Source organism: Triticum dicoccoides, chromosome 1B (genome assembly GCF_002162155.2).
Source record: "Triticum dicoccoides isolate Atlit2015 ecotype Zavitan chromosome 1B, WEW_v2.0, whole genome shotgun sequence".
NCBI lineage: Eukaryota > Viridiplantae > Streptophyta > Magnoliopsida > Poales > Poaceae > Triticum > Triticum dicoccoides.
Genome location: NC_041381.1, coordinates 121,632,674 through 121,647,531, shown reverse-complemented (window position 1 = coordinate 121,647,531; position 14,858 = coordinate 121,632,674). Strand labels below are relative to the sequence as shown.

The 14,858-nt window shown below is 46.8% G+C and overlaps 1 long non-coding RNA gene across 6 annotated transcripts; it reads right to left on the bottom strand.

Annotated features, from left to right (window-relative positions):
• Positions 1–4,992: 4,992 nt before the first annotated feature.
• LOC119322751 lies at positions 4,993–7,880 on the bottom strand. 6 transcript variants are annotated; one of them, XR_005155842.1, is made up of 6 exons: positions 7,427–7,878; positions 6,962–7,076; positions 6,762–6,817; positions 5,966–6,102; positions 5,299–5,407; positions 4,993–5,013 (listed from the first exon to the last, which is right to left on the bottom strand). It is a non-coding gene; the product is annotated as an uncharacterized LOC119322751 (long non-coding RNA). The 6 variants fall into 6 exon arrangements; XR_005155836.1 differs by having other exon boundaries at positions 6,553–7,076; positions 7,427–7,879; XR_005155839.1 differs by having other exon boundaries at positions 5,966–6,817; positions 6,953–7,076; positions 7,427–7,879.
• Between the last annotated feature and the right edge of the window lie 6,978 nt (positions 7,881–14,858).

The following is a 14,858-nucleotide window of genomic DNA, read 5'->3' as shown; positions in this document are numbered from 1 at the left end:
TGCCGTCTCCGTTCCGGCTCCGATCGGGACAAGGAGCATCGGCTCCGTCTTCTCCACGCCGCCGGCGCCCTCGCTCGGGCGTGACCTCGTGGTCCACACCGCGGCGCCGCCGTCCGCTGCGGATTCCGCAGGCGTCGTCCCGCCGCTCCTGCCGCGAGCGGATCACACCGCCCCGCTGGCGGGGTTGGCGGCGTCCGCCCCGGCCGCGGGCCTTGCGGCATCCGCACCGGCCGCGAGCTTTGCGGCGCCCGCCCTGGCTGCGGTCCCGCCTCCTCCCGCATCGGCTTCGGTGCCTCCGGCTGCCTCCATGGTGTTTGCACCCCAGGCAGCCTCCTCGATGGGATCGTCTTCGCCGCCGCCGTTTCACTTCGGTCATCTCATCACCATCAAGCTCTCCGCAGACAACTACATCTTCTGGCGTGCGCAGGTTCTCCCGCTCTTGGGGAGTCACTACCTGCTAGGCTACGTCGACAGATCGCTTCCCTGCCCACCCGCGCTGGTAGACAGCGTGCACGGTCCGGTCTACAATCCGGCCCATCGCGTCTGGACGGGGCAGGACCAGGCGAACCTCTCCTCCATCCAGGGGTCGCTCTCGCCGGCAGTTGCCGGCCTTGTTGTCTTCGCGAAGACGTCTCATGAGGCCTGGACCATCCTTGAGCGCACCTTTGCAGCGCAGTCCCAGGCTCGTGTCACTGCACTCCGTCGTCAGCTTGGAGAGTGTCAGAAGCTTGACTCCACGGCCACTGAGTTCTACAACAAGGTCAAGGGCCTTGCCGACACATTGGCCTCCATTGGACAGCCCCTCACCGACTCCGAGTTCAACTCGTTTATTGTCAATGGTCTTGATGAGGAGTATGATGCCTTAGTCGAGATCATCAACGAGCGGGGTAACTCGACACCCATGTTGGCACACGAGGTTTTCTCTCGGCTTCTTCTCACTGAGCAACGGGTCGAGACTCGCCGCACCAGGGGCACTGGCTCTCTCTCGGCCAACGTCGCCACCAAGGGTGGCCGCTCTTCTTCATCACCCCGGTCTCCCTTGGGGCTGCCACCGTCGCCCGCCTCGGCCCCCCCACCTACTGCGACCTTATCGGGGGCTGGCGGTCCACGTGTGTGTCAGCTTTGTGGCCGCGATGGGCACTGGGCCTCCAAGTGTCATAAGCGCTTCCAGCGAAGCTTCCTTGGTCTTCGCAATGACGGCAAAGATACACGCAACAATGCCCGTCAGGTCGCCATGGCTGATCGTCCCGCGCCGCAGAAGCACCAGGGACACACTCAGTCCTACTCCATCGATCCACACTGGTACATGGACTCTGGGGCGACAGAGCATCTGACCAGCGAGCTGGGGAAGCTTCACACTCGTGAACTCTATCATGGCTCCGACAAGATCCACACCGCCAATGGAGCAGGTATGCACATCTCTCATATTGGTCAAGCATCTCTTCTCACTAGACATGCCAATAGGAGTCTTCAGCTTCGCAATGTTCTTCGCGTTCCATCTGTGACCCGCAATCTTCTTTCAGTTCCTAAACTCACACGTGATAATAATGTGCTTTGTGAATTTCACCCTTTTGATCTTTTTATTAAGGATCGGGGCACGAGGGACATTCTTCTTAGTGGGCGGTTGTGCCAGGGCCTCTACCGTCTGGAGCATCCTGGTGTCGCTCGCGTTTTCAGTGGAGTTCGGGTCTCTCCGTCACAGTGGCATGCTCGTCTTGGTCACCCGGCCACACCTATTGTCCGTCATATTTTGTGTCGTCATGAGCTTCCTAGTTTGTCTAGTAATAAAGATGTAGCAGTGTGTGATGCTTGTCACCAGGGGAAGAGTCATCAACTTCCTTTTTCGGAGTCCAGTCGTGAGGTGAAACATCCGTTAGAACTTGTGTTTTCAGATGTATGGGGTCCTGCTCAGACTTTTGTCAGTGGTCATAATTACTATATCAGTTTCGTTGATGCTTATAGTCGCTTTACCTGGCTTTACCTTATTAAACGTAAATCTGATGTGTTTGATATTTTTGTTCAGTTTCAAAAACATGTTGAACGTCTTCTCAAGCACAAAATTGTTCATGTCCAGTCGGACTGGGGGGGCGAGTATCGCAACCTCAACTCCTTCTTTCAGTCGCTTGGGATAGCTCATCGTTTAGCATGTCCACATACACATCAGCAGAATGGTTCAGTCGAACGTAAGCATCGTCATATTGTTGAAGCTGGTCTTACTCTTTTGGCCCATGCATCTGTTCCGTTTCGGTTTTGGAGTGATGCTTTCACCACTGCATGCTTTCTCATCAATCGTACTCCTACTCGTGTTTTAAACATGAAGACTCCCATTGAGGTTCTCCTTAATGAACAACCTGATTATACCTTTCTCAAGGTATTTGGGTGTGCTTGCTGGCCGCATCTTCGTCCATATAACAAGCGCAAGCTTGAGTGTCGTTCTAAGAAGTGTGTTTTCCTTGGCTATAGCTCTCTTCATAAAGGTTACAAATGTCTTCATGTTCCCACTAATCGTGTCTATATATCTCGGGACGTCGTGTTTGATGAGCATGTTTTTCCCTTTGCCAACCTTCCTGTGTCCACTGTCGAACCACCATCCCTGCATTCATCCTCTGTTGCTTCTGACCAATTTGATGATGTTGCATACTCTCCTTTGCTGTTACCTAACCATGGTGCAGGAACCGGACGTGGAGCTCGTTTGGAGCTGTTGGAGGATTCACCATCATCATCGTCGTCTTCTGGTGGGCATGTCGATCGCCCTCTGTTGCATGGCATCGATTCGCGTGCCCATGCATGGTCACCCGACGAGCCCGTCGCGCCGAGCATCTCCACTGTTCGGTCTGCTACGCCAGTGATCGCCGAGTCTCCAGCGGCTCGGCCTTTTTCGCCAGCGGCCGCCGAGTCGCCCGTGGCTCGGCCCGTCACGCCGTCTTCGCCCGCGGCTCGGGTCCTCACGTCGCCTTCATCAGCGGATCGGCCCGCGACACCGGCCGCGCCACGGCCCACTATGCCGAGCTCGCCATCGGCCCGGTCTGGGATGCCGGAGTCGCCAGCTGCTTCGTCTGCTCTGCCGGTTTCGCCGGTGGGCCGGCCTTCTTCGCCGACTGAGTCCGAGGCTACCGTGCCTGGCTCCTCGTCACCGGCTAACTCGTCAACGTCACCGTCCTCCAGCCCGTTGCAGGCTGCTCCATCGACCTCGGTGGTTCCTGTGTCTCGACCACATACACGCAGTCGCCGTGGTATTTTCAAACCTAAGGAACGTACGGATGGTACGGTTGCTTGGTTGGCTGCTTGTTTGGCTGCTGCTGTTGCGGATCCATCTTCTGAGCCTCGCTCATATCAGGCTGCCCTGCGCATTCCACATTGGCGAGAGGCTATGGAGCAGGAGTTTCATGCTCTCCTTCGTAACAAGACATGGACTCTCGTTCCTCCACCACCACGGGTAAATGTTATTGACTCAAAATGGGTATTCAAAGTGAAGAAGCATTCGGATGGATCTATTGAGCGTTACAAAGCGCGACTTGTTGCTCGCGGTTTTCGGCAGCGTCATGGTCTTGACTATGAGGACACCTTCAGTCCTGTCGTCAAGCCTACCACTATTCGGCTTCTTCTCTCCATTGCTGTTTCTCGTGGTTGGTCCCTTCGTCAACTTGATGTGCAGAATGCTTTTCTACATGGATTTTTGGAGGAAGAGGTTTATATGAAACAGCCGCCTGGTTTCTCTGATCCTGATCGTCCTGACTATATCTGTCGTCTTTCCAAAGCACTATATGGTTTGAAGCAAGCTCCTCGTGCCTAGCATGCCCGCCTTGCCTCTGCCCTTCGTGCTCATGGGTTTGTGCCGTCCACTGCCGACACTTCATTATTTCTTCTACAGAAGCCAGAAGTCACTATGTATCTTTTGGTATATGTCGATGATATTATCCTTGTCAGCTCTTCTCAGTATGCTGCTGATGCTCTTGTCTGCTCTCTTGGTGCTGATTTTGCGGTCAAAGATCTTGGGAAGCTTCACTACTTTCTTGGAGTTGAGGTCACTTCTCGTGCTACTGGTCTTGTCCTTACGCAGAAGAAGTACTCCTTGGAGTTGTTACAAAAAGCCGGCATGCTGAAGTGCAAACCGACCACCACACCCATGTCGTCTACCGACAAGATAACAGCTGTTGATGGTGAGCTTTTGTCTCCTGCGGATGCCACAGAGTACAGAAGCATTGTTGGTGGACTTCAGTACTTGACGATCACGAGACCAGATATCTCTTATGCTGTTAACAGGGTTTGTCAGTATCTTCAGGCTCCCAGAGATACTCATTGGGCTGCTGTTAAACGCATTCTTCGTTATGTTCAGTTCACCCTGACTTTTGGTATGCATATTCGGCCGACTTCCTCTCGGGTCCTTTCGGCCTTCTCTGATGCAGATTGGGCTGGTAGCCCAGATGACAGGCGTTCCACGGGGGGTTATGCAGTATTCTTTGGCTCTAATTTGATCGCCTGGAGTGCTTGGAAACAGGCTACTGTGTCACGTAGCAGTACTGAAGCTGAGTACAAGGCTGTGGCTAATGCTACTGCAGAGATTATTTGGGTGCAGTCTTTGCTTCAGGAGTTGGGTTTGTCTCAACCACAGCCTCCTATTCTTTGGTGTGATAACATCGGTGCTACATACCTTTCTGCAAATCCAGTATTTCATGCCCGAACGAAACACATTGAAGTTGACTATCACTTTGTACGGGAACGTGTATCACAGAAGCAACTTCAGATCAAGTTTATCTCGTCTAAGGATCAACTTGCAGATATCTTCACTAAGCCTTTACCACTGCCACAATTTGAGGCTTGTAGGCGCAATCTTACCCTTCTCAGTTCTTTAGAAAGTGGCTAAGATTGAGGGAGGGTGTTAGACTATGTATAACTTCTGTACCTATGTACGTATTGTAACACAACCATTATATATAATGAGATAAGCCACCCCTAGAGGGTTGTGCTGGTTCCCAAAACTTATTGTCTTACAGAATGCATGCAATCGAGGGACTGCAGAAAAACAAAAAAAAAACAACCTGAACAATAGATTTTAGGAAACATACAGAACAAAGAAACAATCTCGAATTTTTTGTTCTTTCTGATGCAGAGCAGACAACAGTTTAAACAAACCATGCAATATTAGAACATGGAGACATTCTTTATGCAACAGGATTATGACCTTGCCAGGGTACAATAAAATAGGAAAATATAGCAACTCCCCAATAGATGAAGTGTTTTAAATGCTTGTATATCAATTCAAAGAATTTCCATTGAAGAATTAAGTAAGGTACATACCCTTGCCTCGAGGGCAGAGGGAAGTGAGGTAGGGACGATTGCGATGACAAGTGAGGTGGCGACAAGGCCTGTCTCACAGCAGCCGAATTATAAAGCAGGCACATAGGATCTGTAGCAAAGACAGAAACCAAAGATTAATAGGAGTGTTAATTGGCCAAAATCACAACTTTAAAAATGTAGATACACCTTTTAGATTAACATAATTCCGGCAAAGCTTTGCCATTGGTCATTAAATAGATTTGTAAACCTAACATCTTTCAGTAAGTATAATTGACATTGGTTGCAAGCTAAGATAGAGATCCCATGTAAGAAAGAACAAATACCAGGATCTTAGCTACAGAATTCTCCATTTTAATGCAAATGCAAGGTATAATAGCAAGCTCACATGACCACAAGGATACTCCAGATTTATGCAGTATGCAAACACTGAAGGTAGACCATAAGGTCTATTTTCTGAATTTACACCTGCAGTATCACATATATACCAAAATGGATGTAGTCTTTACATGGGGTAATTATACTTTTGAAAATCAAGGCAAGGGAGTCCAAAGCTGTCCCTTTCAGTATGTATGGCTGCTAAATCTAAAGCATGCACTCTCTTGAGATAACATGAATAGCTAAATCATAAAGAGGATAATGTAATTTGAAGAAGGAGAACAAGAGAAACCTGAGAACTGGAATCAGAGTCTTCATCATAACCATTCTCCGCTAACTCGAGGGCCATGGCTACAGAACCTAAGCAGGAGGGCAGGTTCCTTGTGCTGTACCAGATAATGCCCATCTTGGTTTATTTCTCCGGGAAGTCTATATACATGATTGTTGATAGTTAGTCCAATAATCAAATAAGATAATGCAAATGTATACTTTGGAGGGTGGGTGCCTACAATATTGTCCGATACTATTGGGAAAAATATTCCGAGTCACAGTTGATCATATTGGAGTCAAATTAATTTTTATGGGTTAAAAATATAACCTATTCAGTCCAGAGAATCCAAAATACAAAAATCCATTGCATCCCCTTATAAGATTATCTACCCATCCGATAAGCATAGTAGGGAAAATAGCAATGGAAAGATAACTAAGAATTGAATAATTTCCTTGAAATATACAAATGACAACTAAATGAGGTATACCAAGACAAAATATAATCATGTTTTGACTGTCTTCCTTTTACCGATGGTCATGATTACTTTAGTGTATGTCAGAATAAAAAAATCAAATAAACACATTCCTTGCATATTAGAATGTCACTACCTGGACAGATGGCCTAAAAAAATCACATATGCCCTCTTTCGCATCTCAATCAAAGAAGCCCCAACAACACCAAATGTATACTTGAGTTTCAGATAAAGCATGATACACCTCGGATGGAACAGGCCAAAGCCCTGAGCCCAATGTATACATCATAGGAAAATGAAAGTGGAGTCAAGCATATGAAATAGATAAGGATACTACATACTCACCTGCAACTGATCCGTTGAACTCGATCTACACATCTCAAACCCCATGAGAACCAAAACTGTTAAGAAGGCATGAAAAAAAAGGCGAGTTGCCATCCTAAAACTGACATACACCAAAGTAGGTTTACATATTTAAAATAATTCATACAATCCATGAAACGTGTCAAGGTGGACATAATAAGTGGAATACTCACTATGCCTACCTAGTAGTATTGACACCTTGTCCATGATGATGCAACAATTTGTTAGCAGTTTTATCCATAACATCGATTATGATCCATGCTCCTTCTCCTAGTCGTTGGCCTCCTCCACCTCCCACTAACATGGTAGAAAGCATTCATCAACAGAGCTTAAAACAGGATGGAAGGTGACAAAAGCTTGTCCAATTGAACCCATAAGCATGGACGCTATACTATATTAAAAGAAAAGGCATGAAAAATGTCACAACTAGTAAAGCAGGAAACCCATTGCTAGTAAAATGTAAAATCTAAAAAAATAGTGGATTACAACTCAGATCTAATAAAAATGTCACAACATTGAAGCTAATATGAACATCAATCTCACTGTAACTACCTTTATGAGCATCCTGGCGGATGGAGCAGACGGCTTCGGCGTCCATCAAACCTTTTCATGAGAAGAGAGGAGCAAAGAAAAGAACAATGGCTCACCATGGGCAAGTAGGCCACCACCACCTCGTCGGAGTGGTTGTGCACTTGCGGCGACTTGCTGCTGGCCCCCATGCGTTCCAGCACCACCTCCCCCATGCGTTCCAGCACCACCTCGCTCTCGTGTACCTCAGCCACCACTTGATTTTGCTAGCCCACCGCCGCCACCTAGAGTGCCGCCTTCTCTCCTCTCTGGAGCACTTGCCGCTGACCTTCGTGCGCTCGTCTCCCGCGGCCTTGCTTGCTCGGCGGACTGGTGAGGTACGGACGAGCCGAGGACCTACACGAACCCCACGCGCCGTTGCTCATCGTCTTCAGCTCCCGTCACCCTCGAGGGCGCAGATCTAGTGGCGGGCACAGCGAGGCTGTGGCGGCGGCAAGCACGGGAGAGGAGGTGTGGCTGCTGTGTTGACGAAGGGAAGGGGAGGAAAGGGGAGGATAGGGTGAAAAACCTATGGATCGGGGGTAGGGTTTGTGCGGTGCCACACACCGTGTGCCGCGTGTGAGGGGAGGATTGGCTCGCACGTCAAAATGTCTCACCCGGCCAATAGACGTGAGCAACGAGCCCACCAGTCATAGGCCATGGAGAACTAACAACGGGTGAAAATCAGATTGACTGTAGGTAAAGATCTGACGTCTGCGAAGAGCCAAAAGACCAGATTGACTATGATCGAATGGCCAGAAGTGCATCAAATCGAGGGAGCTCCGTGGAGGCAGGTCGGCTAGCATCCTTTTATGTTAAAATACACAGTTTTACAGTTGTGATCTTCTTGAAACAGAAACTGCACAGTTCTATTGTTCCTATACATATGCCTGACAATTGTCGGGTCAGACTTGCGCTTGGTCACAACATGATGCTTATGTCGACCTACTCCATTCCCCTTGGAGGTGAAAAGATACTTATTCATGGGTGGTCTGAAATAATGAAGGCCCGTCCATCTTGGAGAATAGGACAGAAGATTATGTTCATGCTTTTCCATGGCTCTAAAGCGAATATCCTGTTTATTGACCACATTGCGAGATGAACCCGCTTTCAGAAGGTTGTGGATGCGCGGGGTGGCGCCTGGGCCTTGTTCTGGGGCTTGGCGGCCTCACCCTTGATTAACTGTAGGCAAAGTAGCACTGTTCGAGGCGTGCTTTCTACGGTTGAACCTATATAAGTACTCATATTGCTTTTAGCTTTGGTTGTTAAGTGCCCCTGCTGGTTTCAGTTAAGGTTGTTAAGTATTCCTGCTGCTTTTACAGTCTGTCGTGTTTCTTCAGTCCTATCTTCCTCCAGCAGCCAAAACCAAACCAGCGCCAACGGGGCCGCCTGCTTCTACCTCCCACGGCTGGCTGCGCCTCAGCGCACGCATCGCCGCCCCACCGTCTTCTAAATCGTTAACGTTGACACCTCCCAGTGCTTTGGTGCACTCGTCGCGGCGCCGCCCTCTCGCATTGTCAACATGGTCAACAAACAACATGAATCGGCAGAAGTACGTGGAGAGGATGACAGTAGGGGTCCACCATGTCAGCGTATGGAAAAAATGCTTCCTCATATCATTTTCCTGACATCTGGGACCCACGACATTGTGAGCGCATATAGTCAATAGACAAGAGAACAACACAAGATCGGCTGACACCTGGGACGTAGCTGCTCGAGCAGTATTTTTTTGTTATTGTTGAGATGGAGCAGGGTTTGAACTGGCATGTGGCCCGTCTAGCCCAGGCTTATATTTTATGTTCACCATGTGACCAGCCCAGCTATTTTTTCTTTGTGAAAGTGAGCCTAGTTTATTTTTTTGAAGAATACCCAATCCAGGCGTACTTATTTTTCTACACCCTGATGGGCTGCAACTCTTTCAAGACGCCTGTAAATCTTGAAAGTAATATGAAATGGGTTGTAAATATAAAAATAGGTGACAAATTGGCCGTACGCATGAAGGGTTTTGATGAAGCTTGGCGAAGCCAGGTAGAATCTATCACACAAAAAGGGAGTCTTGGAATTAAAGTGAATGACAATATAGGTCATTATTTCCAAACACACAAGGGCCTGAGACAAGGTGATCCCATGTCTCCTATCTTGTTCAACATTGTGGTTGATATGTTTGGCGATCCTGATAGGTAGGGAAAAGGAGGCCTGTCAGGTGGGTGGCTTGGTGCCTTATCTAGTTGATGGTGGTGTGTCCATCCTGCAGTACGCTGATGATACAATCATCTTTATGGAGCACGACTTGGCAAAAGCGAGAAATATGAAGTTAGTGTTATGCTTATTTGAACAATTGACCGGATTGAAGATTAACATTCATAAAAGCGAGTTGTTCTGCTTTGGTAGAGCCAAGGACGAACAAGAGGCTTATAGGCAATTGTTTGGTTGTCAGTTGGGGGCTTTACCTTTTACGTACCTCCGTATACCCATTCACCATCATAAGCTTACAAACAGCGAGTGGAAGTGCATTGAGGATCAATTTGAGAAGAAACTGAGTTGCTAGAAACGGAAACTCATGTCATATGGAGGCCGATTAATTCTTATTAATTCGGTGCATACGAGTATGCCTATGTTTCTCTTATCCTTCTTTGAAGTCCCAGTTGGGGTTAGGAAAAGCCTGGACTTCTATAGATCCTGATTCTTCTGGCAGATTGATGATCTTAGGAGAAAATACTGACTCGCCAAATGGGATATCATCTGTCGACCAAAGGACTAGGGGGGCCTTGGTATTGATAATCTTGAAGTCAAGAACAGATGTCTTTTCAGTAAGTGGTTGTATAAGTTGTCAGTTGAGACTGAGGCAACGTGGGCGCAGATTCTCCATAGTAAGTATCTGCAGTCCAAGACTTTCTCCCAGGTCATAGTGAGACCAATTGACTCGTCATTTTGGAAGGCGCACCGTGCAAATTGCCTTTAACATTACTCCTCTTTGGTGCTGCAGAATGATTTGGTTTTTAACAGGAAATCAACTATTCATTTTTTTGCAGGTTTTATTCTGGGCTACTGCCCCGACCCGTATGTGGTCCTTACTCACTCGGAAGGAGGCCAGGGAGCGTTTGGTTACTGGATCTGTCCGGTGGGAGATGGTAGCGCGGGATATCTTCAACCGGTTTAGTTGGCGGTCATGTAATAGGATAGGCGATTAGTTTACCTAGCTTTGGCTATGCCTGCCGGTTGTGGCTTTTGGGGCAGTTTGTTCTTGGCTTTGTGGCTCTGTGTGAGCTGGCCGTTTTTTATTTGTTTTAAGACATTAAGACCTTGTTGAACCTTTTTATTAATTTATTGTGGCCGTATGCATCGATCTGATGCAGAGGCCGGGAAGTCCCTCCTTTTCGAAAAAAAGATGACAAATTAGCAATTACTTTATAATTTCAGAATTTTTTCACATTTTCAGATTCCTATTTCACTGGGCATTAACCTAATTTAAATATATCTTCAAAGTACTTTAAATCTGGCTCGACATTTCGGTATTAAAAATAGTTTGGAACCCACAGAAATATGCGAAATTGGCCCTGGTGTTGACGCTCAAAAGTGGCACGATCATAAAGTAGCATGCTGGGGTGAAAACCTTGCCGGGGTGAAACCTTGCCGGTATGAAAGCTTGCCGGTGTGAAGGCTTTCCGGCGTGGAAAGCTTGCCAGCGCAGAAAGCTCGCTGGTGTGGAAGCTTGTCGGTGTGAAATCTTGCTGAGGGAGAAACCTTGTCGGGGAGGAACCCTTGCCGGGGTAGAAACCTTGCCGGGGTGAAACCTTGCCGGTGTGAAAGCTTGCCGGGTAGAAACCTTGCCGGTGTGGAAAATTTACCCGGATGGAAAGCTTGCCGGGGTGGAGGCTGTGATAGTCAATCAGACGAGAAGTTGAAGATGGGCTCAAAAGTTTATTCAGATGATCTTGGATGGAAAAGTGTTCTACACGGAAGTTGTGCATCTCGTCGAACCGATCGATTATGATATAAAGGTCGTCCCAATCCGAGGTCGTATGCAAAAGTTAGAGCCTGCACAGCGTGACCCTCCAGTGAGCAAAATATGACGCCCGGAACCAGACACATACGTGGGTATGTCTGATGAGCTGCGTGAATAATTAGCTGTCTTGCGCAAGCGATTTGACCCTCGAGATGACCTATGATGAAAAAACGTTCAACATGAGAGTTTATCGTCTTGTCAAAAAGGTCAAGATTGCTTTTGGACTCGTTTCAATCCGAGGTCGTTTACCACCATAAAAAAGACCCGCAAGGTGCAGCCAGTTTAAACCGAACAGTTTTGGAAAGTTCAGATAAAACCAATCCGAATTTGACTAGGGTTTTGGACGTGAATCCAAACCTTTTCCTTGCACGGGAAGTCCAGCCGCCTCTTATATACCTAAGGGGTGACGGCCAATTGAACAACACCAATCGAACCAATCAATCTATTACACTTTTGTGTTCATCTATCTTTATTCCCTATCCTTGTATCTTTCTTTCTCATTCTTCATTCATTCTTCACGTTGGAGGGAAGCGATCCATGAGGTTCTAGGGGCAAGCGAATCGACCTAGGGCAACCCATAGCCGCCGCACTCCCTGACGGGGTCCCTCCCAGGCGTGTGGGGTTTCGGGTCTGCAAAAGGACCTGCCACCTCTCTTGCGTATCGCGTTGTCGGTCGGGTCTCCTTCAACGTGAGATGCGGTGCATCACCCTCGATGTTGAGGGTACACGTGACGTGTTCGTGTTTCAACACACTTTTTGGCGACTCCGCTGGGGATCAAGCTTTGAACAGTCTCCAGCCTGTTCTTGCTATGAGGAGAGCGTCATCAAGCGGATGCAACCTACAACGGTAACATGTATCATCAATATCCTTACGTAGATGCAAATAGCCATTATGTTGATGTTGCTAGATCTTTCAATGGACATGTCATGTCGGCTAGCCGTAACGAGCAAAGGCCGACTGGTTATTCCGTCGGAGAAACTTGGGATTTACAGAATTGCGACATGCAACTTATGGTCCTGAACTTTCGTGCATCGGCAACACCTTTCAATATGCCGGTGAACAACATGATTTGTTCAAGTGATAAATATAAGACACCTCATGTACAGGAGGGCGTCTCACAGTTTTATCCATCGGCAGCGGACTCGCAATATGCGGGTTCATCCCCAAACATGTCGATGGATGGGGAATCGGCCATGCTTCCATTAGCTATTTGGACGGTCATCCTCAAACATCATATACTACACCTTGTGATATTAATTATCAGTGGCATATGAAACTAAAAATATTCATGACTCGGATAACCTTGGCCAAGTGAATGGAGACTCAGCAGGAGCATATGTGCCTAATATTGCAGGAGATGGCGTGGCTCTGGCTGCATTAAAAAGTTTAGCCCAAAATAAGAAGATTAGTGCTATTTTCCTTGAGCAACATGAAAAGGGATTGGTTCCTGATTATGAGGCAATAAGAGTTAGGGTTTTGAAAGGAGGCGAAGTGTTGCCGATTGATCAAATTGGCGTGAGAAAATATTCAACAACAGTGCACATGTCTTCACCTATCATTGCAGCATGTTATACACCCCCTATACAATCGCAAAATTTCGGAAACATCATTTCATTGGCGAAAGATCGTAAAAGTATTGGGGGGCAAGCCGATCCAAGAAGGGCTGAGTTTAAAGAAAAATATGTGGCCCAAGTGGACAAGAACAAGCCAGAGCTCACAGGGAATAGCGTTAAAGAATTTACTATACCTACCCTTGAGGAATTACCAGCAGAATATTGACAGGCTTATGAAGCACTCAAGAAGAAGTGTGGAGAGGAAGATTTGCAAGAGTACATCAAGTGCTTTTCTCCATGTGGCAACCATGTTGGCCCTTCAACACTAGCTTTGCAAGCAAATCAGCAAAAAAAGATTCACTCGGGTAATAAAGTGGATTCGTTTGAAACCAGATTGAGCACTGAGATAGCTAGTGCCGAGTGCATCAAGCCATTTATTACCAAGTGTACCAAAATAGAAGATGCAAGCTTCGCTGAGCAAAGGAACGACAAATGCAACAAATTGGATGTCCTTGATTTTTCTAGATGTAAGGGAGCTTACATGCTACCCTATGAGTTTCGTGCCAAAAATATTGATGAGCATCAAGAACAAAGTAATATGGCCGAACACAGTTCGTTAATGATGAACATCAAGAACTAGAAAATGCAGCCGAGCAAAGTTCAACTGACAAAGAGCATCCGAGTGAAATCCACTCGGGCAATCCGACTGAAATATACTCACGCAATCGGAGTGAAATCTACTCAGATAATCCAAGTGATGAACCACGAGATCCAGAAAAAGAGGACGAGGCATTGGAGAATTATTCAGAAGTGGAGCAAGGTATTGTTCCAGTGGTGCAACCATCTCTTCCTTCCAACATCTTCACAAAGGTAAACCTAGCAGATAGTTTATTCAACTTTCGATTCGGTCAAAATCATATTGTTGATGCACCTATTAGTAAGATTCTAATTACTTTTGAAACACCAATCGAAATGAGTAATCTATTTGTTAGGAATGATCTTGTCACTAATCATGATAGTCAACACATGGTATCATTCATAGAGACTAGTAGTGATAACTCACTGCAACCAAAGCTTTTCCCATTATGCCGACTTAAAATTATGTTCATATGGGTAGCGTTGCTTGTTTCATGCCTGGCTAACATTTCGTCTCAAATGAGACGTATATTCTATAATTGTTTTGGTTATGGAAACATAAAGCCAGGTCCAAAGTCCTTCGATATAGCCAATTCAAGAGCATCGGGAAAACAGGATGAAAATCAATGCATAGCCGAGTCAGATAACGCTAAGCCAGCACTACTCGGTTATTTTGTTTTAGAACCAGTATCACAGTATCAGTTAATGGGCGGACAATGTACCTTCAGTCCAGGCATGGGTAATCACATCGTTGGTGCATCATTGAGAAATCCTATTATAATTGATCATGATGTCGAACCATCAGGACAAGAACAAATACAATGTTTGTTTGAAGAGAATATGAAAGACAACAACGTGATTCATCAAGCCGCACAATCGGACAACATAGGATGATTGGAGTTTTTTGAGGCACAAGCATATGGCTAGTCATGTCAGATTGGTCTTGATGGTGATAAAATGTTGACTCGGCTATCTCAAGCCGATTCATCTAAAGGTCAACAAGTACACACCGATGATGACGGGGTCAAGTCTTCGAGCAAGGATATGGTTATAAAGTGCATCAACAACAATCTTGAAGATGGTAATTCCATCATAGCTACAATAGCGACATCTAGCACTGGGGGCCAACGAGAAAATTCAAAGAACGATGCACGCACAACTAAACAAAGCAAAGGCAATGGTAAGCACAAAGGTAAAAGGCCGAAAGTCACTTTCGCGCAGTTATTAGAAAAATATCAGAATATAAGTGAGGCAAATAGTTCTTATCGGCCAAGTGAAACAAAAGCATCGAAGTCACCCCCAAGGCATAAATTTGA